General features: G+C 44.0%; 1 long non-coding RNA gene across 11 annotated transcripts in view; it reads left to right on the top strand.

The window, feature by feature from the left end:
* The window catches only part of LOC143477708 (uncharacterized), a 70,115-nt gene that overhangs the window by 25,279 nt on the left and 17,759 nt on the right, over window positions 1-27,077 (top strand). For 4 of the 11 annotated variants that reach the window (XR_013121616.1, XR_013121612.1, XR_013121618.1 and 1 more), the window contains 4 exons: window positions 12,632-12,689; window positions 16,554-16,699; window positions 18,265-18,320; window positions 18,595-19,477. This is a non-coding gene — a long non-coding RNA (uncharacterized LOC143477708). Of the gene's footprint in view, window positions 1-12,631; window positions 12,690-16,553; window positions 16,700-18,264; window positions 18,321-18,594; window positions 19,478-27,077 lie in introns of those variants that run through there. The other 7 variants (XR_013121611.1, XR_013121619.1, XR_013121609.1 and 4 more) reach the window with 4 other exon arrangements.

Here is a 27,077-nt window from a genome sequence, read left to right as displayed (position 1 = left end):
GCCCCGGGCCGGGCCTCTCTGCGGCCGCCCAGCCCAGCGCACCCGCGTCTGTGGAGCAGAATCCTGCCGGCTGGTCTCCACTCCCACATGTTTTCACGCTGGGCTGCCGACAGCTCCCGACTCCGAGAGAGCTGCCATCCTGTAGGGTTGTTTCACGCAGGCTCCTTCTCTCTCTCTCTCTCTCACTCTCTCTCTCTCTCTCTCTCTCTCTCTCTCTCTCTCTCTCTCTCTCTCTCTCTCTCTCTCTCTCCTCTGCTCTCCCTTCTCCCTTTTAATCCCACACATCTTCATCCCATCCACACTAACTGATTTATTCAGCTCTCCTGGCTAGTTAGTGGCGTGTTCTAGCACACTTCGTTTTTCTAAGTCCCTCATGCATTAGCCATTCCTAGCTGTTCCCCTCACAATGATAGACGGCTTTCAAGTGAAGGGGTTTAGTGATGGGATTATTTTATCTGTCTGTCTATCTGAATTAAGGACATATGGAAGCAAATAGGAAAGAAAAAATCAGTCTTTGAATTATTGTTGTTGGAATAATATGGGTGAGAAATTTGAGTCAATTGAATCTATTTATTGTAAATGTAATTAATCTAATATTCAATTCACCCTAAGGGGAAATCTCAGTAAGGAAAGGAATCTCAGTAAGTAACATTTTATTTATAGTACACATTTCTACAACTGCACATGGTCCAAAGTACTTTACAAAAATGAAGAATATTACATTAAGCGATTTTAAAACCAATTTTTAAAAAGCCACATCAGACATACGATTGCATTTCCTGTGTACAGCGATCAGTCTCCAAAAACTGTTACAAACAAGTAAGAGTACATATGAGACTTTTGAGGGTCTTTAGGTAGAATCAAGCAAATCGGTAGACGTCGTTGTATAGAATTCACTAAATACATGTAAGTCTGGGCTAAGTACCAGTGTTTTTAGAATTGTATCAGAGTTTATAACTGGAGATGCAAAGAGAGATGTGTCAGATGAGACGTAGATGTTTGGAACTTTGTTGTTAATTCGGTAAACAAGTTGCATGATGCTTCTATACCTATATAAATGCTTCAAGAAGCTAAATAGTACAGATGTTGAGGTAGGCAGTTTGCTAGTACGCCACTTGGTGAAGCAGTCAAATGGCCATTTCCTGATTGTCATAGTTGTCTTACATTCTAGGAAGAAAATTGGACAGCATATACTTGATTGTCCGTGAGGACATTTCAACACTGATTTGGAAGGCACACAATATTTTCCTTTCATTTCACTGCATGCAACAGATGTCTCTAATGAGTTAATTAGCTTTTTGGCCATTAGCTGGCTAATATGAACAATCTGTAATACAAAAATAAACACTACACAGGAGATGTAGATTAGTGGGTATTTTTGTTTCATCAAACAAATCATGATGTAATTGAACACTCCAAAAGCTCATAAAAACAATTGAGTGTAATTATAATTTGTATAATTTGTTAACAAACACAGTGGTGCCTATCTGAATAACCGTTAACGGAATCATGGGATTGAGAAAACCAGACCAGCTGTGCCCTGTTTGACAATAGCGTCCAGTAGCCTACCGGTGTCTGATCTCACCTGTACGCCTTCAATGATGCTGACTCTGATGTGAAAGCCCCTTTTGGAAAAGCATTACTGTGAAAATGAAAAGAAATAAACATATTGCCTACTAATCGGACAGAAATGTGACAGCAAGCAAGATAATGCTAGCTATACTAGTTATGTGTTTGTTTATACTGTTCGGTTTGCCTTGCAGTAATTGAAGTAAGGCTCACGAATTTCGTTGCACCTCCTTTTGTAGGACCTAAATCATGATTGAGCTCCTATTGATATAATTAACCTAATACGAGATGATATAGGCCAGTTTTATTACGTTTTTAAGCTCTTGATGGACAAAAGAATTAATGGCAGTAATTTATCGCTGATTATTAGCAATTCTAGTTTAATATAAGTGTGTAATGTTCTATATTGTAGTAATTATCGTGATGTATTATAGTAATATATGTGGACAAGAAGTTTACAGGATGCTAATTGGTGGTCATAACCTTTCCTTACTGGTTAGGTATGTTAGCCTCAAAGCTCCAGGGCAAAACTACACAAGCACACAGTGAACACCCAAATGTTCATGACTAATTGACTATATATAACATACAAAAGATATATAAAATACTAAATCAACTATTCACTTGAGAATTCGCAGGTTACCGGCTGAATTGTGGGTTGCGCTTTAAGTTTATTGGGCAAAGTAGTAATGGAGTTTTTACATGTGAGAGTCATTGATGTGTTGAGGGTGGTCTGAAAAAGTCCAGCCAACAGTGGTTCTGTGATTCTCAGAAACTGGCAAAGGACTACAAATGAGGCATTTTTAATTTTATTATACATTTTTAGTTCTGAGTTCATGGTGAATGTAATTTAGTGCATTAGAAAGCAACACCCCAAAAGCATACAGCGTTAACACAACACATGAGCGCATCATGACTTATATTGGGTGGTTTCTTCCGCTGTGTTCTGGGCAATTGCTGATGGAAGTCCAGGAATGAAAAGTCTAGCCAAGTGTGCGCTATTGCGTTGTAGAAACTCGCTGTTTTCCCATGGCACACAGGAATGCAGTTTTATTGTTTTACATGAATTCTTGTGTACTTGATTGCTGGGATTAGTTGTGAGAAACAGAGGGGGGGGGGGGGGGAGTTATTTATTTATTTTCTGATAAAACAATACACACACAGTTTTAAAGAAATGCAGTGTAAAAAATAATGACACTCCAAGCAAGACATTGGTGTCCGTTTGGTGTCATGTCAAAGACTTGAGGGGAAAAAGAAAAACAAAAACCTAAACATTTCACTGTGCCCCAAAGTGGGACAGCAGTACAAAAATGGTTAAGAAAGAACGTTATAAATTAATATACATAACAATATCAAATATTTCCATTATCTTTTTGAATCTCTTAAAAATTGCTAACCAAAAAATGTATCTCAGAAGTTATTGCATTTGGAATAAAGTTACCAAATAAATGTGACGAGCGTCTATAAAGTTTATAAATAGCTACTCTGGTTTTTGATCATTTTGGGATTTTTTTTTTTTTTTTATAACTTAATTCCTCTTGAGGGAAAATGAGATTAAAAGCAGGGAAAAGGCTACATGTCTTAATACAGAATATGAATTGTACAATCAATTTCTGATCAGCCGATGGATGCTATATATTAGCGCTGTGAACACAACCAGGCAAACCTCATTACATATCAAATGTGCAGAATTGTTTTCTGCTTAAAATAATCTTAATGTTATCTGATTTATGTATCCAAAAATGACTTCATCTTTTTTTTTTTTTTTTTTTAAGCGAAGTGCTGATTGTGCGAAAACATTTTTTCAACTATTTTCTGCTTGACCAGGGACTGGGCTTATAGTACTTTAATTCTGCTCAAACACTTTAAATTTTAGGGCTCAGTATACAGAATTTTTAAGCCAATTACTTTTAATGTCCTCTATGTTAAAGATCCATTCCTCTCCACAACACAACTAAAATTGCAGACGTTTTTGCATAAAGTAGCTGGAGAGTCGCAAATATTAGAGAGATTTGATAGATAGATAGATTACATCACCATTCGATTTTCCCAATGCAGTAGCAGCAATGCATGTAAAGTTTACCACTGAATCACTGTACAAGCTGTCCAGTACTAACCGCCATAGTGTTAGCACATGCTGGAAATGCTAGCCAGGATTCTCCAACTCTCATCAGTCTGCAAGTATGCACATATTTCAGGTTGCTATGATGATTTAAAAAAGCTATATTTGTTTTCTAGTTATCAAAAAGTGAGAATCGAGGTTTAGTTGATTACTTGCTAAAACATCCACCAAAGCAATGATAGTGCCGTGGAATCGTCAAACCTTTTACATTTTGCACAACAGTCATTTTGATTTAGGATTTAAGGCTCGAATGGCAGATGTATGCATACTTTTAAAATATTTAGATGTTTGTTGAAAGCGTGAATGCTAGCATGAATTATATTTTCTTTCCATGACTTTGTCATTTGTACATACATGGATCTTACATGGGCCTGGATTTACGCTCTGCTCTAGAGCTATTGGCTGTAGGAGGCTAGATGTAAAATTAAGACCCATATTGTTCAGTATCAATATTTGAAATAATCATCTTTTACTAAATAGGTGTATACATACAGGATTAGTGTTGTTTATTTTTACACTGGAGAGGGAAAAAAGGCTCTTGACTCTTAGGAAGGATTAATGTGCAAACAGTTTGAAAAGCTGGGTGAACTGCCAGAAAAGGATCTTTAAAAAAAACAACTAAGAGAAATCCTGTTGAACCTTTAAAGGGTAAGTGGGCTTCCTCCTCCCCCCCCCCCCCTCCTCACTTCCTGTCTGTGGTTGGACTTCAGAGCAGTAGACTCAAACGTCTTCAGGCCCACAGGCTCCTAACAACACACACACCTTTGGTTTATGCCAGCTGAACTGAACCCATTCACTCCTGTGGAATGCATGGGAATAGTGTTTGGTGAGACTGTAATTGTTAGATGAAAAGAAAATGTCTCTCTTGTGTTTTTGTTGGTTGTGGCCTGATTGTTGACTGCAGGGGGTAAAAAGGGAGAATTATTTACTTCTGATCTGTTTATTTATATTAGAGTGATTGCAGCCAGCACTATCTCTCCATCCGCCCTGCTCCAGAGAATAGATGGGGAAAGTGGAAGTTTGACTGATAGGATCACTGTGTTCGTTGGAGCCAGGTAATTACTGGCCTGGCTGGCTGAGACACCTTTATTTCAATGCTTATCTTAACTTTAAAACCATATAAATCATAAATAAATAGTTCACTCTGAGGAATATCTGGCGGGAAAATCAAGGAAATTACGATTAAATATTCCATTGAACTTCATAGTTTACTCTGCGTCTTTCCTTAGGTCAAACCCAGTGACCCGAGTTTAAATGTTGTTGTTTTGTTTGTTCTTTTTGCTAATGTGCTGTATTTTCATAATGTCCAGGTTTCAGGCTGTGTTCAGATAAAAACTCAGAGCTCACAGTAGATTCTGGTAAATGAAAAACATCTCTCTCCTCAAGTAGCAAATGCAGATACATAAAGGTTTTAAATAATACAGTTTAATAGAACATGCCTTTTGTGCATTGTAAAGAATTTCATGCATTGATTTGATCTATAAGATTAAAAAGAATTTTAAACCACTCTACCTTAAGTGAAAGTGAATCCCCAGTTTCATATGGGCTATGTGTAGTTTTTAGATTTGTCCAGAAGAGGGGGTAAACTGTACATCTTTGTTCAGATCAAGAGGTTCCCTCTCTTCTGCTAGGCTGCAGTAAAGCGTAATCATTCCCTCCGCTCCTCCGTCCGTGATCTGTTCATCACGGCCTCATGATGTGTGTTAAATAGATGCTGTATGATATCTAATAGTATTCAAGTTTTTTAGAGTATCCCTCTGATGTGCATTTTCATTATGTTGTCAAAATCAATTGTAGCATCTTCTAATATATTTTTTAATGATTTAAAAAGATAGAATTTGTTTTATATTCTGTTGAAAGTTTTATTTAATAATTTATCTTATATATAACTGAACAGTGTGAAATATAATTCAAACTCTAATATTCTTTTTCTTCCATCTATACACCAAGACTATATATTATTTTTCGGGATGAGCTTTGAGTTGGCTTGTCTGATTTGAGGATGTATCAGGCACTGTCTACTACATTACTACATTTAATTGTGTCTTGGTTTTTCTTGTGCTCTAGAGCTGTTATCTTTATCAACTACCTTCTTCCGTCTCCGTTCTCCTCTCTTTCTTTCCCTGAGTATCAAAATATGTGCATCATAAATCGCATTAACTTTGCACAATGTTCTTAATGTAATGGAGATCTAATCTAAAAATTTAGCTTTGAGCATGGGAAGACTTAGACTAGTCTTAAAACGTACAGCTGATACAGATTCTTGTTTTTTTGTTTCAGACAGGTTCATTTCTCATTAGAATTTATTACATTTATCAGATTCTATTATATATTTTATATTTTGTATCCTTCTTGGTTAAGAGAGTCCTCTGGCATTTGAATACAGATCTTTTCTGTACGTTAAATGTTCATAAGAGAAATAACATGCATGTCAAATTAATATGATCTTTTTGCTGCATGCTTCAGTCCCTGGAGTTCTTAAATTTATAGACAAAATATAAATGAAAGGCGGTTGAGATGGTGGAGGTAGAGGGCTGTATCTCCCCTCCGTGAGCCCACGGTGTGTGTGTGAGCGGTGGGGCTGAACTCGCTGCAGGCAGGGTTCGTGCAGTGCGGCTGGGAGCTGATTTGTTCCTCTTCTCGTAAGCCCCTCGCGTGCCCCCCTGCCGACCCCCCCCCCCCCCTTTCTGCGAGCAGTGTAAACACACAGCTCCAGAGGAATGTTGGACTCTCTGACCTCACGGCAAACACTGGGCTGCAGTTCACTGGGTTCAGCCTGGCCACGCTACGCTCGGAGATCGCGCACACGCGCCCTGTGCATCTTTAACTTCCCCACGCTGCTGCTTTCTGGATCTCCGCTCTGTCTGTCTGTCTATCTGTCTGTCTAACGCTCAATGTGTCTTCTTTTTTACTTTCTTGCTCTCCTTCTTTCCTGTCTCTCACTCATTTTCACCCTTCTGTCTCATTCTATCTATCCTTCATTCATTCTAGTAATTTTCTTTCTCTCTTTAACTGTTGTCTTTGTAAACTGCACCACCTCTGTATAAAACTCTAAAGCCTTTGCAGAAATACCGCTAATACTTGACATTCCTCTTCACCACCATGTAGTAGTGCAATTAGAGTCAGCTGAAAGGAACTGAAACCCCCCCCCCCCCCCCCCCCCCCCACCCCACCCCAACCCCCCAGTGCCAGACTAAATGCACACTGTATGTGCACTGTTGGGCTGGACATGGAACAGGCAGAATCTCTAAGCAGCTTTCCGGACAGCGGCCTGCAGATAGGAGAGCATCGGCTAAAGATAGATCAAAGCAGACAGCATCTGTCAGTGTGTGTAACGGCAGCGTAAAAGCGACGTTTGACCTCGTCCTATGGCTTCACTCTGTGCTGCCATGTTTAGCACACACACACACACACACACACACACACACACACACACACACCACTCCTCAGCACACACACACAAACACACACACACACTCACTGGTGTGCTGCCTGGATGTTAAAGCTGTGTGTTTACTGTAAAGTGTTCCTGGGTTCTGAGAAAGGTGCTATATAAGCATAACTACATTCATTCATGAGGACAGGATTTGCTGTTTGACTCTATGTATATGAAACTCGTTAGTCTTTAACCACATTCAGACGGGCGCCCGCACACACACACGTCATCGCGACAGTGCCCCAGTTTTCTGCTGTCTCCAGTGCTCTTTACGTTACTTTCATAACCTGCATCTGCAATCAGTGGAGCAGAGGCACAGGAGAGCCGGTCTGGAGGTGTGTGTCTGTGTTCCTGCTCCGCTCCTGAGGCCAGACGCGGCAGACGGGAGTGTTCCTACCTCGTCTTCCAGTACCCTGTGTGTGGGAATAAGTCACAGGGGGGAAATGCCAGCTCCAGGAGCCCTAATTAAAGCAAAGGCAGCCGTAGAGATGGGGGGCTTGGGGGGGGGGGGGGGGGGGGGGGGGGGGTGGCACAGAGGAATTTCACCTGAACAAAGACTCTGCTTGTCTTGGCCCTCCACCAAGGGCTTGATCTGTGTGAGCTGTAATTTCTGGAGAAAAGGGACGCTGTTGGGATGAAGTCCGAACCCAGAGCGTTCTCATCGCTCTCCTCCCTCGCCTCTCCAGTGGGCTCCACCACTGCCAGGACCACAAACCCCCACCCACCCCCACACCACCCCCCCCTTTTTTTGTCCAAACACCAGCTGAAGACATTAATGTTAGCCATGTTTGTTTGTTCTGGTCCCTGACTCTCTGCCCTTGTTATTGAAATGTGCGTAATTATGGCTTGTCTCAGCAGAATTATAACTTGAAAAGACAGAATATTTTCATCAAATATCTAGTGTAATCAAATAGTGGACTGATATGGAGTGGTTTTCATTAAACATTGTTAAATAAAGCCTTGAGATTCATGAACGGGTGACAAAGCCAGTGGACTCCGCATCTCCCTCTTCTGGAGACTGGCTGCAATTGCAGGAGTTTTGCTAGTTAAATCGTACAGATCATATGCTGTGCCAATTTCACAGGTCTCCATCATACAAAGAATCATGGTTTTATGATTCACATCCTGCACAGTAGGAGACCAATGCATATTAAGTGTAGCTCAAATGTAGCTATTGTGATATTACGGATAGCGTCTCATTAAAGCATCAAATACCCATGGTGAATTACAGGTGTGAAATGATTAATAAATGTAGTGAACATCTCTTACTGCGTCTGAGGAAGGTGTCCAGTGTGTGCTGCTGTAGACGTGGTGGCGGTCAGTGGTGTGAGAAGCCCTCCCTCCCTTGACTGCAGTAGTATTTAGGTTTGTCTTCTTGTTTGGTGACACAGCGCAGCATAGAAGAACTTTCTGAACAAGACTGATGGTGAGGGAAAGAGAAACAGATGGCTGCAAATATCAACTGCTAAATTATTCATCGCCACTCCAGCCTTCAGATAGACGACCGAGTGGTGGAGTTTACTGAGATTGATGAGAGAGAGAGAGAGAGAGAGAGGGAGAGAGAAAGCAAACCCGGCTTTTTTTAGTTAGTGCAATGGGACAATAAGAATTTTGAAGAGCAATCAGGGCCAGGACGTGTGTGGCAGGTATACTGGCCACAGTGTGAAACGGTGGTGGAAGCATTATAGTAAGATAGCTTGTTTATTGTCAGCTGGTGTCCCGTTTGTCTCCTCTGAGAGAGACGACAGGAGGGACGTGGTGAGAGGACGCAGTGTGGTCCATGTCTGCGTTCCTCCTCACACACCGCACGCAATCTTCACATTTGCATGGTTTGTAATTTAACATAACTGACACGTGATGCACACTCGCTGCCTCTATATCTCTCTCCTGCGCGCGCGCGCGCGCACACACACATTCACACACAGACACTCTCTCTCTCTCTCACACACACACACACACACACTGCAGAGGAAACTACGTGCCTTCACCAAGCAAGGGCTGTCTGGTGTCATGGCAACCAGTACAGATTTACCCCACCCTCTCCCATCAGCCTGAGAGAGGAGGAGGAGAGAGAGAGGGATGAGAGCAGGAGCTCCAGTGAGGGGTTGTCTAAGGATGCACGTCTACACATTCTTACTCATATTTTCATTTAGAATACAGAAGGTGTGTGTGTAACGCGCTGTAATTTCCTCTGTGGTGATGTGGGGGTTTTACAGAGAGAGGCGGGTGAGATGGACACACATCACACATGACCTGCAGCTAGGGACAGAAAACTGGGACGGAGGGAGGGAGGGAGGGAGGGAGAGAGAGAATCACTTTCTTGTCAATCTCTTGCTTCAGTCTATCTCTCTCTCTATCTCCATCTGTTTGTCTGTCCCTCTAACTCTCCATCTCTCTCCCTCTCTCTCTCTCTCTCTCTATATATCTCTGTCTCTCGCGCTCTGTGTGTGTGTGTGTGTGTGTGTGTGTATATATATATATATATATATATATATATATATATATATATATATATATATATATATATATATATATATATAATACAGTATACACGCACATATATAAGAAGAAAATTATTGCTAGAGTTACTCTTAGTATTCGACATTTGCAATAAAACAGCAAACGGTATTTGCTAATTTATGATGACTTGGTAAATAATGATTAAGTACTTAATGAATTAATAATCGGTGATTGAGGACTATCGTGTATTTGCTGTGATCCATAGTCATCTTTTCCCATTACCTACACACAGAGTCCGTGTGCAGCTTGGTGTGTGGCGGCCAGAGACCTGTGTTAACATAGTGTCTACTAGTGTATTGATTGGACAGATAGGAGCGGAGCTCTGTCGCATACTTCACATATACAGGCTTCAGTTATTTATATCAGTGATTTAACCAGTTGTACTGCATAGCAGTGTGATGTGAGGACCTCTGACATGAAATGATTTCTCAAATTGAGCCAAACATCCAGTTGAAGGCCTCTCTTGGGACACACCACACCAGTAGCAAAGCAGAAATACATGATGGCCTTTAAAACTCTCCATGGCATGCAGACCTGGGATTACAAAGGAGACGGTTGGTTCTCCAAATGCAGTTAGAGACAGCTTAATAATGAAATTAGCAGCGTTTCTCTTGGGAGTTGGGATAATAACGAAGATCTCCCCTACACAGTAGTCACGGCACCTGCTCGAGACTTCAGGTACAGAGAACAGTGAATGTGAACCTGATGGACCAGCTTCATCAATCCTTCTGTGTTAGTAGCTGTCCCGTTCATGAGGGTGTGTTTATATGGATGTGTGTGTCCCGTTCATGAGGGTGTGTTTATATGGATGTGTGTGTCCCGTTCATGAGGGTGTGTTTATATGGATGTGTGTGTCCCGTTCATAAGTGTGTGTTTATATGGATGTGTGTGTGTGTGTGCGTGTTAACTGCTTTTGCCATAATGTATACTTGTGGTATTGATGCCTGAAAAGCACTGTTGAACTGAGACAGAGGGAGGGAGGGAGGAGAGGAAGGAAGAGAGGGAAGAAGAGAGGGAGAAAGGAAGGAAGAGGGATGGAGGAGGAGGGGGAGAGATACAGGGAGAGAGAGAGAGGGAGGAAGACAAAGGGAGGGAGAGGGGGAGGGATGGAGACAGGGAGGGCGAATGAGAAAGTAAAGGGAGAAATAAAGGCAAATGGGACACCGGTTCATCTAAGGACACGCAGGGGGAAAAAAGCCTCTCTCTGCCGTCTCTGCTGGCTGGTCGATGACTGCACAGAGCCAGGCGGAGATAACGGCATCACACATGGGGAGTGCTGCAGCTATCTGCCCAAGCACACGCCACTGCCACACTGCATCGCACCGATCACGGCTCACCACGCTCCCCTCACACCCAGTCCTCCGTTTGTAAGAGCTCCAGTGAAGCAGCTAAGTAGAGTTTGTAAGAAATACCGACCGGCAGAGGCATCCTGCAAATAAAACACTTTTGTACAGTTGTGATGAGCCTTTTTGCCCAGAACTTTCCTGATGTATCAGTAAGCAGTTTTCATTAAAAGTGTTCTCCGCTTTTTTTCGTTCGGTGGCTGGTGGTAATGACTGTAGTAATGAAACCAGTGCTGGAAGTAAAGACTGTTGGCTCTTCTAAAGCTCACACATGGACCAGTTCTGAGTTAATGACTGACCTTGGTCACATTTCTGGGATTTCAGACTTCAGTAGTTTGTACTACCAAATCACTGGAAAGGAACATGAGTAAATTTCTCCTTTGTGTCTTTGTAATGATTTGAAGTAACCCGTTTGCACAGCTGAATGTGTCCTCCATTTTAGAAATGATGCACTAAAACAAACCGTACTGTTTTAATCTCTGAAATACTGTACATGTACATTTAATGGAGAAAAATTATGTGATATGTCACAGCATGTACATATGAGAAAAAATTTTAGACCATTCAAAGGGTGTTTTACTGTTACCATGAATTCATTATTTTGCAAAAACCTGATCATTTATTTTTCTTATTTTCTCCAGTGGGTGCCATCAGCATTGTAGTGGTCAGGGCATTAAATAATATATTTGCATACATCATATGCAGAGTTCAGGCTTTGAATTAACCAGTAATTTGAGGAGAACTTGTTTCATTACCAGTGTGTCATTTGCTATTTATGTGTTAATTCCCCACTCATAGAAGTCATTAATTGTTTTTTGTTGATTTATTTTTTTACCGTGGGTTAGTGATTTATGGCCTGCACACGGCCAATTGCATTTTGACGGGTTCTCTTTCCCGAAAGCGTTTAATCAGAACCAGGGCACCCTCTGCGACAGTCTACTCCGAAGCCGTTAACATGGGGCGAAATTACACTGTCTGCATGCTTGATTTCCGTGCCTGCCGTGCTCAGGTGGGCTGTGTGCGGGGGGGTCTCTGTTTCTTCAAGCTCTCTCTGGCCACTTCACCGTCGTGTGGAATGCAAGGTCATAATTAAGCCTAGTTACCAACACGAGCCACTATGTTGAGTGGAGACTCGAGCTGTCGTCAAAGAAGCCGCAGGCTAACGCAGAAAGTGCCGTTTTTTTTTCTCTGTATGATTTCACCCGTTTTTTTTTAATTCTGCTGCGGCTTTTGAGTGGCCACAATCGGGACCCCGGCTGGAAAAAAGCTTCAGACAGCAGTTGAGTGTAAACGAAAGTTTTCTCTTTGGAAGAGAGCTCAAGTTTTTGAGCTGCAGAGCATGTTCCAGGAAAGAAACCAATGAATGCAGTGATAATGAAAGTGTCCCGCACACGTTGGTGCGGGACGCAAGACTGCAGTGGGCAGAGCAGCAGTGCTGACAGGCGTAAGTCTCCATGAGGTAGACGGGACTCTGGAGCGCTGACTCTGCAGTGGGGCTGAGGATGACACGATGCACTTAAAGGTGAATTCAATTGCTAGTCACAGCACGCTGTACAGGCATACGAGAAAGCGACTTGTCAGCTGAAATTGTTCTTGATGTATTACAGGATGATTCTAACTTATTTTTTCCTTTTTTTTCAGGGGTTGACACACAAGACGTCGTCTCAGAACTCCAAGCAATGTTCGGTGTGGGTCAAAAGTGAGTATATATGTTTTTGAGGCATTATATTGCATCAGAAAAAAATCGGTAGACATGGCAATGGCATCTGTGACTGTATTTGCATACAGCTGTGTTCACTTGGCTGTGTTCACCAGACTGTAAACACTAGAAGCACAAGTGTGCCCACACACGTACGAGCACATCAGGTTTACACAAACATTTTAGTTGACTTGGCTCTCTTGGGAAATCTAGAGAAGCTCCTTTGTTGATGGAGACAAAGTGTATGAACACGAGACAGGGGCTTCGACCACCTCCACGCTGCTTCAGGACATGTCCTTGGCTCTGACAGTGATGCTTTATTACAGTGATGCAGATCACATCTCCACCCCCCCCCCCCCCCCAAACTTTCTGTCATTATCATGTGGCTTCTTCGCTAATGACTGTTGAAGCAGAAATGGAGTGGATTACTGGCAACAGTGTTCGTCATCGTGGATGATAAGGAAGACAACATGTAGCTCTAACTGGAGCAAAGTCCCAGCATGCACCGAGGTGGTGGACGGGGTCGGAGGTCAACAGAAGTCGACGCCTCTTTTAGACGTAAACAAGCACAAAAATGTAGATGAAGTAGCTGGATGCAATTGCCACAGATTCAGGAGGGTAGTAAATGTGCCACACAGGCTGAGATGTCTTGATTGTCCTCTCCCTCAGGCCAGAAGCTTCAGCATGGAGAAATCAGTGATGAAAGAGAGAGAGGGGAAGAAAAGCAGACGGTGGGAGAGAGAGAGGGAGGGAGGGAGGGAGAGAAAGAGGGGGGCGCTATGAAGAGAAGGAGAGCCGCGGGGAGACCGAAGACAGAGAGACTGAGTTAGAGGTTATTGAGTTCATCCCAGATGGAGCTACTTTACCAAATGTTCAACAGGATGCCTGCTGTAACAGAGCATACTAAACGGGCCCGGCCATCGATCTGACATGAAAACCCCCAGCCCTGCGTACACTATATACACCACAACATTTTTCTCTGAGAATCTGTACTGTGATGCCTGGACTGTGTCACTTCAGTGACTCCAGTGTGAGCTGGCACACCGCTCACCCGTAGCAGGAGTGTGCTCGGCGCCCGACCGACCGCCCGCCGTTCAGGGGGCCGGCCGCTGCTCTGCGCCTCGTCCCGAAGCGTCTCGCCTCACCCAGGGCCTGTCGCGCGGGACTGCGCATGCCTTAAAGCTGCCTGTCCCTTACAGTAGCCCGTCAGCCTGCGAGCTCTCTGTGGTCTGCTGAGGCACTGAAAGGGTGAGGGAGACGGGGGCCACGCGGGGATCACCGCACAGAGGAAAGTGAGCTAAGCCAGTGTGTCTGCATTTAGACACAAGGATGTGCGATGTTTTCCCAAACAGCACTATTATTTCCACTGACTTTAACGAGTCCCTCACGCACCACCAAACAGGACATTAAATCACCGTCTGACAGCTAATAACGAGCGTGCTCGCACACAAACGCTCTCACAAAGAGTTTGGCAGTTAAGAAAGTTGGTGATGAATTTTTTATGACCATGCAGACCGATGCTACGCCGATCACCCCATCTCGGCAAACGATCCCGGCGGAACGATCTGCTCGGAGAGGCAGGACACTGCGGCTAGCGTAAGGAAGCGCCTGCGTGCTGCGTGTTAGCTCCTCGCTGGTGTCCAACGCTGGCGGGTGATGTAGAGCTCCGTGCAGACGCCTCTCGTGCCCCCAGTATTAGTATGCAAGAACACAGGCGGGCACGGGACCACGCACCACTCCTCCGTTAATGGCTGAGCGCTGAGAGACCACCGCTGCTCCGTCTTCTTTTGCCTGACCTTCACTGCTGCCTGACCACTGGGGAGGGAGGGAGGGAGGGAGAGAGAGAGGGAGAGGGAGAGGGAGGGAGATCTAGATGAGCGGACAGTAAGGATAAGTAAAAGATTAGAAACACTGAAAGGCATAGGCTAAGAAACTGAAGGACAAGGAAAGGACGAGAGAGGGAGAGAGGGAGAGAGGGAGAGGGAGCATGACTGAAATACCTCAACGGACTTGTACTGTGCTTGTCGGACATCGACAGATTCACGCTACTAATAAACAAAATGATTATAGACTGGCTACACTAATAGAAAGTGTGAAATGACCTCACGTGTGTGTGTGTGTGGGGAGGGTATCAATAGGGCTGGTATGGTACGGAATGGCTGTTGGAGTGTGGCTGGTTGCTCCAGGGAATCTGGTAATCTTTCATAGCTTACAAATGTAAAAATAGGAGATAGTTGGTATCTACTACCTCCTAAAGCAGGAGTCCGTCTGCTGTCCCGTCCGTTTGTGAGGTAATGTGGCCACTCAAAGACCCCGTGAGAGCTTTGTTGTGCTGTGTGAGTGATATGCAATGCTATGACTTAGGAGATGCAATGAAACTATTACAGTTGACATAGCGGGACCCCATTTGACTATATTAGAGGATTTATTTCAATGCAGATACTTGCAATCATTCTGGGAGTACTGAGCAAAGCTATCTCACTTCATGACCATACAGTGGGTACTTTATCTTGGTATGAATTGTCTTAATCTGACAGAGATCTCTGCAACATTCAGCTTTTATTTTATTTTGCCCTCATGTCATTTAATGTAGGCAATCAGATGAGCCCTTCTAACTGCAGTCTTTCCATTACACTCTCTCTCTCTCTCTCTCTCTCTCACTCTCTGTCTCTCTCACTCTCTCACACTCTCTCTGTCTCTCTCTCAGTCTCTGTAGTCTAGAGAATTCTCTCATCCAGCCTTTGATTTTATCTATTCAATTAGTCCTTGGCTTCCCCTCCACTTCTCCATGGAGCCCAGCAAAGCAACATAAGCAGTAAATCTGCTGGGTCCTCTCAGGATGTGACCTGCACTTCTTTTCAAGGATTTTCCATTATGTTCTGAGCTCTGCATGTGTGTGTGTGTGTGTGTGTGTGTGTGTGTGTGTGTGTGTGTGTGTGTGTGTGTGCGCGCGCGTGTGCATGCGTGTGTGTCTTAATGTTTGTCTAAAACTCTTCATCGTCACCCGGCCAGGCGTGTTAAAGCCACTGAAATGCGAGCCCGACCGCGTGTTTGCGTCCGCGTGAAACATAAGCGCACCGGCCGCGTCGCAGTGCACCTCTCTTCCCCAGATACCACAAAACCTGGCGGTGAGAGCTTGAAGAATGATACGCTCAAACGGTATCAGGTTGGAAAGGGGGGTTATGGGTGGGACTGTCATGGAGGAGACAACAGGGTGTGGACCAGGCAAGCCACAACGGGTCAGAGCTGGACAGGTTCTGGACGGTCTGGACGCTGGCCGTGGTCCGGAGCTGAAAGGGACAACGGCCACCTTTGTGAAACAGCCCAACTGGCCTTGAAACAGAGTTGCAAGATGTCTTCCCCATCTGAAGCTGTTCATTGTTCCTCTGGTCTCCCTCACCCCCTTGTGCCGTACTCTCTGTCTGCCCGTCTTTACCTCCGTGTCTCGTACACACTCTCCCTCTTGCTGCCTTTGTTGTCGTTGCTTTCTCTTTTTTTTTTCCTTTGTCCTTCTTTCTCCATTTCTTCATCCCTCTCCCTCCCTCTCTCCAGGACTCCAGACCTGCTCTGTGCCTGCTCACTGTCAGTTTGACATGTCTCCTACTCTCTGTGCTGCTAGCCCACCACACACACACACACAGCTGAAGAAAAAACCTGCCACTTCCACCCTACGCGGGGACCTTTATTTCTGTTGCCATGTTTGTTTGTTTGTTTGTGCTTAGCTTGGTTGGCGTTGAGTGCCATATGTTGGACCGAGAGGGAGAGAGCTCAACACTTTGCAGCCAGCCTGCTGTTCCCAAACCCGGCCTCTTTCAGCACAAACAATAACAAAGCCCACTTCTGTTCCACTATCATCCATTTCAGCCCGCGTCCCAGAAGCAAGAAGGTAGCCGCTCTTTCTCCTGATGGCCCGCGCGTCTGTGTCTTCTGATGCCGGACAGACAATGAACGCGAGTCCTTCGGGGTTGTGTGATATTGGAGATCAGGTTGCACCTACAGTACATCATCAGGTCTGCAACATCCTTTGGCCTTGATGTTCCGTCCACTATTCGTGCAGTTGTGTTGGGAGACTTCCTTGGGGGTGCAGGATGGTGGCCGCTGTGGTTTTGACCCATTCTTAACCGCTCGTCCCCATTTTGCCTGATACTTTCTCCTCTACTTGTATCTGCTCTCTGAAGAGATAATACAGGGCCATATGGTAGAATATTACCAGCGCTGAGCTGAGGGTGTAGATGTACAGGAATCCCCACAACAGTCTCTTTAGGTCGAGTTTCACTCTGTCTCTGCTTGTACGAGTCTCTCTCTCTTTTTTTTTTTAGTTCCAGCTATTCTTTATTAAGATGTGACACCACTGATATTTCCTAGAAGCTTATTTTTACAAGGCACCGTGCTCTAACATGTTTTTTTTTTTTTTTTTTTAGACTGCTCTGTCTCCTTTGTGTCTCTATTAAGTGGCACATTTCTGTAGGAAGAGCTCATTCAGGCTGTCTGTGGAGGTCTTTAAAACCGGGCTTAAGGAAGCCATCACACACCTTCCATTCACTGCAAAGAGACAACATATAAAAATAGACGGCACCAGTGCTGGTTAATGCGTGTCGCCCTTGACGCATGCATTTGCATATCTTTTATTCATTTGCATATCTTTTATGCATTTGCATTTTTTAAATGCGTTTTCTCTCTTCGCTGTCTTTTTTTCCTCTCCAGGTTCCCTCTTTCTCACTCTCTCACACACACACTCTCATACACACACTCACACACTCTCTCTCTCTCATGCACTGAGGGTCTGTGCTGGGGTTCCTCCTGGGGCTTGGAGGGTTTTTGATTCTTTCCCTTCGGATGGGAGGGCTGTTCAGAAAGCACCATTGAAAAGCAACGGCAGACAGTTGGGTAATTAAAGATTTGGAAAGGCAAGGCTTTTCTTCCTGTATTCTCTTTCAGGCCTTTTTGGAGAGTGTAACGGTCTGCTTGCTCTATCTGAGGGAAGGTATTGAGTCCAGGGCTACGGGGAAGCCATCTGGCCCGAGACCACTCCTCCAGTCCTGTGAACGTCGGCGTGGCTGGAGGGGGTAGCCAGAAAAAAAACAAAAAAGCAAAAAGCCTTGTGACTTTGTGACTTTTTTCAGCTTTCCCAAACCAGAGCCGAGCAGGGCCGGCTTTGTCTCCGTCAGCGGCGACACCGTCGGACAGAGAGATCAGTGTCTCTGCCCCAGTGATCCAGTGATCAGTACCTGGGTCACCTGGGCCACTCCTGAGCTCTGAGCCGGGTCTCATGTGACATGTGACCTGTTGTTCCATTCTCTGCGCTGTTGCTTGTTTTTTTTAAGTTTCATATTCCATATAGCGTCTTGTTTTCTGGCGTCTACCTGAAAGTTCGCCGTATTTTTTCCCCCAACATTTTCCTTTTTAATCAGTACAATGGCACTCATCACTGGTGCATGAGTAGAGGTGACGGTGCAGGGGTTTAGAGTGGTTAATCACTAATCAGTTCACAAGATCGGTTCATCTTTAACAAACGTGGCAGTGCTTTCACTGTGGATCAAGCACATTTTCACACTGAGCTGTGTTGTGTTTTCAGTCTGAGGACCTCTGGGCTACAGGCTTGTCAGGTGAACCAGTCGAGAGGAATCGCAGGTCAGTTTGTGCATTTTTCTGTCATTAGTTTGGGTGACCTCACTGTATGTCTGTGTGGTCCAACCCAAGAGTGCAGTGATAACGTGGATAGCATGGTGAAACTTCAACATACGTTTTCTTCAGGCACATCCATCAGTTGGCTCAGAGAAATGTATGTTACTTCTTTGTTATCCAAAACAGTTACATGGGAGCATTTTTTTTGTTTGTGTTTTATCAACACAGCAGGGCCTTGAGTGACTGGAATTCTTGTAATTTTATTTTCTTCACTGTACAGGTCTTTTCATCTGCTGTTTGGAGATTTTCATTGTGGGGAATTTAGAGGCCAAAGTGTTGCTAAGATACGTATGAACTGTCCACTCTACGTCACTTTATGAGAATCGCTCTTAAACCTCAGTGCAGATCAGAATAGTAAAAGTGCCGTGATTTTATTCAGTTAATTCCAGCATTCACTGTCATTTTAACTGGAATATCGGAGATCTGAGAAGTCATTACTGTCAGCTTGTGCACATTAAAACATCACCGCCTTCTGGAAGGCCTTTGACATGTTCTACATTGAATACTGAATACATACAGTAGCTTGAATGGAGCTAGGCTAGTTGCTTGGGGAAAAAAGTTTTGACAAGATAAATTAAACAATTTAAAAGACCTTCAACATTTACAGATAAGAAAAAGCACTCTGCTTTTTCTTAAAAAAAGAAATAGTCAATGAAGTAATGAATTTCAACTCTTCAAAATGGGCACTTTTCACCACACAAATCGACATATCTGGACCTAAACTTGTTTGGAAAATCTAGTAGAATAATTCTCATTGACCATATAGTTCCTGTTGTAATAGATGGTGTCAAACAGGCTTCTACAGTTTAAGCAAAACTAAAAATGCGAATGGAATTTTAATTTATGAGCAAGTGTGCTACAAGAGATTTTGAACTGAGCAGTCTAACCATTTTGCCCAAGCATTCACTAGGCCCGAATACACGTGTGTTCTTTGCGATGTGTGGGACTGGAGAAACTCTCTCCACATGTGAAACTCGTGCATGCTCGTGAGCTGTGTTTGCCCTCCACTCCATAAACCTCTCTCACGTTTCTCATCTGCTTGATGTGAGACACTGGAATGTTTCTGCCAAGTCCAGCCAAACAGATATTTCTGGTTGTTTAAACCAATTGAGACATGGTTTACTAATACAGTAAGTGATGATTGGCGGAAATATAAGGATGAATAATTCTCTCCCTTGTGCTTGGCTTTCTTCACCAGGATAACGGGTGCCCATTAGTGACGTATTTGTGTGTTTATTAATGTTACCATATTAGTGTGAAATTATCAGTGTTGGGAACGTTACTTTAAAAAAGTAATTATAGTTACTCACTACTTGATCAAAAAAGTAACTGAGTTAGTAACTGAATTACTCTATAATAAAAGTAACTCGTTACCAGGGAAAGTAACTATTTGCGTTACAGTTAAAAAAAGGTTATATGCCAATTAAGTTTTTTTAAGCAGTTTTCAGTCAGCTGAAATGAGTAGATCAGAAAGTTGTTTAACGTTTGATATTTATTGCACATCCACAGACCAGTGCAGGATAAAATCCTTTAAAATCCCAAATCTTTGTAAAAAAAAAAATAAACAAAAGTAAACAGTTACACTATATAAAGTGCATTTACATCTATGAAATTAAATTAAATTCTCTCAACCTGAGACAACTGGTTTGTTCACAACAGAAGTAAACTTAACAATAAAACCTCTATTCTTAATTAAATAAATCAAATACCCAGTCTGGTTTCGGCCTCTTCTCCGTTTGTCGTGTCACTCGCATGCTTCGGCGCGCGTATAAAAACACTGGCTCTGATTGGATATCATAACGCTGCCTTAGCCAATCGCTTACTGACTTGTTAAGTTAAACAGGTGTTACACCGAGAACTGTGACGTATCGAGATCTGTTACTCCTCACTAGCCTGGTCAGCGGTCCGCTCGCATTAGTATATCAATATATAGTAACGCACTGCTTTTAATGACCAGTAACTTAAACGGCGTTGTAACGACAGCAAAAGTAACTAACTATATTATCCTGTTACTGACAAAATGACGCCGTTACCTAACGCCGTTAACGGCGTTATTTGCAACACTGGAAATTATTGATAACTGATTCTGATTTCACTAGCCATTAGATATATAATATGCATTAGGTAGCTATGTTACTAATTTAACTACTTCACTGTAGCAAGCTCACTATCCTTATGCGTTACTCAGGCTAGTTTGGTATTACAGTGAGTAACTTGGCTATGTAAAGACACAGCTAACATTTATAATATTTATTTTGCTTTAATGCTCAAACATTAGCTCATTAACATTAGCTTAACTTATACGTATACAATATTTAAAAAAATACATTTCACAAATGTATTATTTTTAAAGTGCAGTTCACATGAAATGGAAAATCAGATTGCTTTGTAGTCCTCAAACGAACTTGTTTACGCTCCATAGACTGGTCACCCATGTTGAAAATAAATTTAGCACAGACTCTTGGAAACATCCAGGCCAGAAGAATCATTGGAAAAATGACATTTTTGCTGCTTTAATTACAGTATTAATATGATTTGGATTTTCATGTCCCCACATTCAAGTATACACCATTAATAATGAAACACATGATTTCACTATGTTCCTGCATAACGTCAATAGCCCGTTTTATTTGACACGGAATGAATACCATAAACACAGACTTTGTTGAAATTCACCAACTCCAAGTTCTTTTCCACCACGTGATGTTAGCTAAGTGCCAATTCCTATAACTGAGCGTTTCTATAACTAACCGTGATGGTTAGTTTACTAAAATTAGGCTACAGTTCACATTACAAACCACATTGTTCAATTCCAGTTGTTGCGCAGTTTGGATTTTGAATGTTTAAACCAATATTGTCATCTGTCCACATGGGGGGGAAAAAAAAAAGACGTATCAAGTTGGTTCTCGTAAATGTCTCCGTGTGCTTCTATAGTATCGATGTCAGGAGCACCAGTGTACCTTGAGAAAAAGCTTACTGTGGAACCCTATCATGGTCTCTCAGTGTAAACATTTAACACATTTGGCAGACACACTTATCCAGACTTACAATTTCAGGCTTGTTATAGAGGTAATCAAATGTAGTGTTAGGAGTCTTGCCCAATGACTCTTATCTGGTATAGCATAGCACACTTGCCCAGATGGGGTTGGAACCTCAATCCCTCACATGAGAGGGTTGTTATTCATCACACTATACTAACCACAAATTCCATAGACCCATGAAAGTATAGAATGAAGCCTAAATAGTATAAGATAGTTAAACGCACGTCTCCAGTCTAATATAATGTCCACTAAATTCATGAATCACAGTTTTGGCGTAAAAGTGTTCTATCATTTCAAAATGGTTCCACTATATTTTGTTTTCCCTTCAGAACAACATTGCCCATACCAGTTATAGCACTAACCCATGAGGCCAACGCATAAAGCAGGACTCCATACATCACCTCCCCCATTGATGTTATTCAGCTGGTCCAAATTCTAAATGTCCACCCAACTGTATCGAGCGTTAGAGGGGAACCCCAGGATCTGAACCGCTTCCACTGTCTCCCTGGTCCTTGTCAATGCCCAGCCCTTCCACACCAAAAACGTACTGCCAGAAATGTATTTACATTGGGGTTTTTTTTTTGACAAGCAGTGCCATGTCATTATTATTTGTGTAATCTGGGCTTTTGATACGTTCCCCATCTCCTTTTGTACCTCGTCCAGAACCGGGCTGCCCATTTTCTCTGTAATTGTTCAGCTTCTGCTGCCTGTGGTTTGGCGATTGTGGCCCGGGCACGTCTATGTTTCTAGTGACACCATGTTTAAATGCCTCTACCTGCCTGTTTTGCCACACGTCTGTTTTGGATTATGACCCTTTCTTCCACTCAGGTCTTTAAAAGTCTTCGCTGTTTTTATGTACCCAATTATGCACTATTCCCATGTTAATGTTGCATGCAAACTCAAAGTGGTCACATGTGCAACTCCTAATTTCTTTACTACTTTAGTACGCCAAGGGAGGGTGGGCAGAAACCTTTAGGCTCTACAGCGAACCACAACAGGCCATCTGTCTGTGACCCCGCCCCTAATCTTTTATCATTGTGCATAGTCCGGAGATGCATCAGCATGATGTTTGCGATGGAGGGGGCGGGCAAACTCAAACGCGACAGGGAGAAGGGTTGGCACGGTTACGAGGGCCTGTCTTTGTGATGTCCGGCTGTATAGCACTCCGTCAGGGCCACGGCGAAGACTCATGGGTGGGGTTTGTGGTACAGGGCTCGTCTCTCCTGGTAATGTTGAGTCTGGACGTGCGAGTGCCATGCAGTACAGATAATGATGCCACCCCCTCTGACGAGTCCTCACTCGGGAAAGAAATAAACACCCGTTCAGAATGAAAGGGTGCACAACGTTGACCCCGCTAGGTTTTAAGCACAAGGACTGCGTTTGTGTTTGGCCATCTCATAGTCGGCTGCTTTTCTAGACCTTGCTCTTGTGCCAAACTCGTTCAAAGCCTGAACAGACGTAAGTGACTCTAACCGGCTCTTTTCTGTTAAAAGATTTCAGGATTCGGAAATAAAGAAATTGTATTCTGCTGAAATCTGAAAGGGGATTTGCAGGTATTTTACCCACTTGCTGTGTGAGAGAAGTGGCCTGCCAGACGAGGGCTTTTTTTGGGTTTTGTTGTGTTTGGTTTTGTCGATGCAGCAGGACCTTGAGTGAACGGAGCTCTGGTCCCTTTGTTATAGGAGCTGCTATCACAGGAGTCCTCTCTGGGCATTTAATTTCGTCAGAAGGTCAGTTCTCGCACATTTTTTTCCCTGTGCACTCAAACTAACCTTGGGAAAACATCCAAATCATGCAGTTGTATGTGCCGTTGTCAGGACAATGAGATTAACATTGCCTCTTCTCTTTATCCTGAGCTGATAATCTCATGTAACTTGGTATACCTGTGCTCGAACACACTGCCTGTGTGCTCTGGGACACACTGGGCCAAACGCAAGGCTCTGCCCTTTACCATGCCAATCATGGGAGATTATTATGTTGCCTTATTTGAGAGTGTGAAAGAGAACAGGTTCACAGTAGATCCACCAGAATGTAACTCATTGTGTGTGTGTGTGTGTGTGTGTGATGGAGAGAGAGAGAACACTGGTTGGAGTGGTACAAAGGTTCTTTACCTCACAACATTGGCATTCCCTGAGAGAATGAGTAGGGTACGGCGTAGGGGGAGAGAGGCTCACACTGGGGGCATTCATGGCCTCTGGCCCCACGGGAAGGAACCGGGTCGAGTATTAGCCCCTATTAATAAACAAAGCCATCCCAGCAGGGGCCTGGCGCACTGCAATGGGAGAGAGAGAGGGGAGAGAGAGGGGGGGGGGGGGGGGGGGGGGAGAGAAGGTTTGAGGGGGGGTGTAGCGGGCTGTGGAGAGCCAATAAGGAGAAGGGCATTTGAGTTCATGTCTATGTCGTTATCCCATGATGTCTCTGTATCTACACCACAGTGAGCATCTTAGAAGCGCCCGTGATGTGTGCTGATTGGCTAGCCTGTGTGTTTACGTTGACCGCCCTGCTCCATAAGAGATATAAACAGCCATAATACTTTCGATATTTTTGTCCGTTGGTCTGGCTTACTTGTACAGTCTAAAATCCAGCATTTTTTACAATATCATTTTTATTTCATGAAATCCAGTTAGTCACACTGGAGGAGATTATTGTATCAATAAAGAAAGATGGAGAAATACTTTTTAGCCTTTTTTGCTTATTTCCTAACCGTTTTATAATTCCCCTCCAGCCCCTGAACAATAAATGGGAAACACGTGTTTATTTAAGCTTAGCCAACATCTTTCCTACAGACGGGCTTCCCATGGCAACAGCGATTACCACGTACATCCGTAACGATGCAGGGGAAACGGTGGCACATCCCAGGAAGTGGGAGCGTTTTATCTAGCGTGTGGACAAGCAAGGAACATCTATCTTTGTCAAAGATGATCATACTATACCAGTGATTGTAATAAGCTTCTCTGTTTTAGGAGGCGTACTGGTGTGTACTTGCTAATGGCTTAATGTTCAGAGGACCCTGATGTTTGGACCGCAGATTGAAATCCTCTCCTTCATTCCATGTGAAAGTTCCTAGAGTGTGCCGCTCTGCACTGCAGAAGTCGCTTTGTAGTTAAATATATTTTTTTTGTCGAGCGGTTTTGCGGTGGTAGCAGTGTCTTGCCGTCACCGGTTCTGAATCAGCACGGAGAACTCTGAGCGGATGAGAGGGAGTGAGACTGTGCTTCAGACCTCTCCAGAGCAGGTGCAGACCTCCCCGTAGTGCATTATTCATCATCCTCCTCTGCCGTGCCGTTGCTCACTGCTTTAAGTGCTGCTCATTCACAGTACTCCGAAACCGCACGAGAAAGACCCCCTGAACTCAGAGCTGCCGCGTTCCTGCCTATTCATTATACCCTCGGGAGATGCAGTCATTGTGATGAGCTATTATTATGACTTAATCATGTCCGGTAAGCTGCACAATGGTCATTACGGCGTGCACAGTATTAAACAATGTCAGGACGCTGGAGGTTCGGGCCCACAAGCAGAATCTGCTTCTTCTGTGATCTGTAGGATATTAGAACAGGACGGATCCACACGGGGGGATTTGCACAGAAGCCAAAGTCACTAGGGAGCACGGAGTGGTCTTCTCCTGCAGGTAGGCCACCTCCGCTCACATCTGGCCTCATCCCTCCAGCTGAGCCAGGCACGCACTGGCTCTCCGCTCTTCAGATTCCTGGCATGCTTCTCAGTCAGGCAAAGCCTCCTCTAGCCTGTCTTGTGTCAGTATCGAGTGGCATAAATTACCGTGTCCTTGAACAACCCATGTACATGTAGACATGTGCGGCTGCTCTGGGGCCCTGATGTTGGCAGACACCTAAACTCTCACTGCCAGGATACCTTCACCAGCTGCAGCAGGCAGAGTGCTTTCAAATTGTTTGTGTATATACCAGGTTGCCCAGCCAAACAAGTTCAGCTCATATCCCCAGAAATAAATGCAACAAATTGGCTCCACGGCAATGCGGCGTGAGGACGTATCCTTTAGAAGGATCTCGTATGCACCGAGGCCATTAGATCTCAACCAATTAAAGCAGCAGCATTGAAGATCGGATTTCTGGAAAACAGAAATGCAATTAAGGGGCTTCTTCGTCCCTACCTGCGTATGTTCCTGAGGCTGCAGTGATCAATACTCCCCATATGTGAGCTTTCAGATATCTGTGCATGCGACCATTAGCCCTACACCTGCAGCTGTTCCTCTGGGCACGTCCTCTGCTCACGCTCTCTCCAGCCCTGTTCATGTGTGCCGTCTCTCAGCCTGCCTGTGTGATCAAATGACCTAGGTGCACTTGAACTCTTAACCCCAAAGACGTCATCACCATGACCATCGCTTTGCCCTTCTGTTTGTGATGAGTTTATCGTCTTGCTAACAGTTCACATCTGCAGGATAAAGTCCTGGTCAAAGCTTCAGACAGGTATGAGCAACCACACGTGATTAGGGAGGCAAGGCCAGGCGGAGACGTACTCGAGACTCGGGACGTTTACCTGCCTGGGATATTACAGGATAGTAGATACCTCAGCCAGTGTCTGCACACCATCAAGGTGCATCATTTGCATAAGTTTGAGTTATTCAGCCTATTGTGTAAGCATTCAAAATGCATACATGTTCAAATTTACAGAGTAACATATCCTAGTGGTAACAACAAAAACAACTGGTGCATTCACTTTTACAAAATAATTTTAGTTCAAAACAAAAGATTCAGTTCACATTTAACAGGAGTTTTAAACTTGTGTTCTTCCATGGAAAATAAATTCCTGGACATAAATGCTGTGGCCTAAATCATCTTGTGTGAAGTTGCGTAGCTTAATTTTCTGAATGACCTGCGGGTTCTGTTGCTGCAATGTGCAGTGGAGTGAGAGTAGAGTGAGAGGAGAGTGAGAGGGCACAGGTTGTGTACGCGACCCATCGCTCTCCTGTGCTGCACACAGGCAGGGGATGTCAGGTGCATGATGGGAACTGGTCTGGCAGGGGACGGCAGCGTGGCAATGGGCCAGAATCAATTGGCGGTGTAATGAGATGGCAGGGTGCCAGGTTACCATGGAGTCCTCCGTGCCCCTCCTTCTCCAGAGGACTGGTAATTTAAAGGGAGAGCTGAAGCTTGGGGGAGACAGACAGACAGAGAGAGAGAAAATGGGTGGGTGGTAGTGGGACAGCAAAGGCCACTACCAAAGAAGAGTGTGTGGAGAGTGCTAGACGGAAAAGGGTGGTGTGGTGATTTGGAAGAAAGAACAGCAGAGAGGAGAGTGCGAGGGTGAGAATGCCACACCTCCGGAGGACAGCTGAGCCAATCGCAACGCAGCCAAGATGATGGTGCTTTATAATGCGTTCTGATGCCTTTTCTACACAAGGCCTCTGGCTCAAACGCTTTCTCTTTTGTTACGTGCCTCGACCAGGGGGGGGTCTGGAAATGAGAGGTTGCTTTATTTGGGGTGGATGAAAGTGAGGCTTGTCTCGGCTTCCAGCACAGATGTCTGGCAGGGTCAGAGTTCACTTCTCCCTCTTTATCTTAAGGTTTTGTTTATCACACTTTGTAAATTAACCAGGTGATGGTGCTGGCTTTTACAAGGTTTGAGCTATGGTGTGATTTGTCATTGTTTACTATATTAATGTAATGCAGTCTCAGTTGCTGTAGTC

The sequence above is a fragment of the Brachyhypopomus gauderio genome, chromosome 16 (assembly GCF_052324685.1).
Source record: "Brachyhypopomus gauderio isolate BG-103 chromosome 16, BGAUD_0.2, whole genome shotgun sequence".
NCBI classification, from domain to species: domain Eukaryota; kingdom Metazoa; phylum Chordata; class Actinopteri; order Gymnotiformes; family Hypopomidae; genus Brachyhypopomus; species Brachyhypopomus gauderio.
This window is presented reverse-complemented; position numbering and strand designations above follow the sequence as displayed.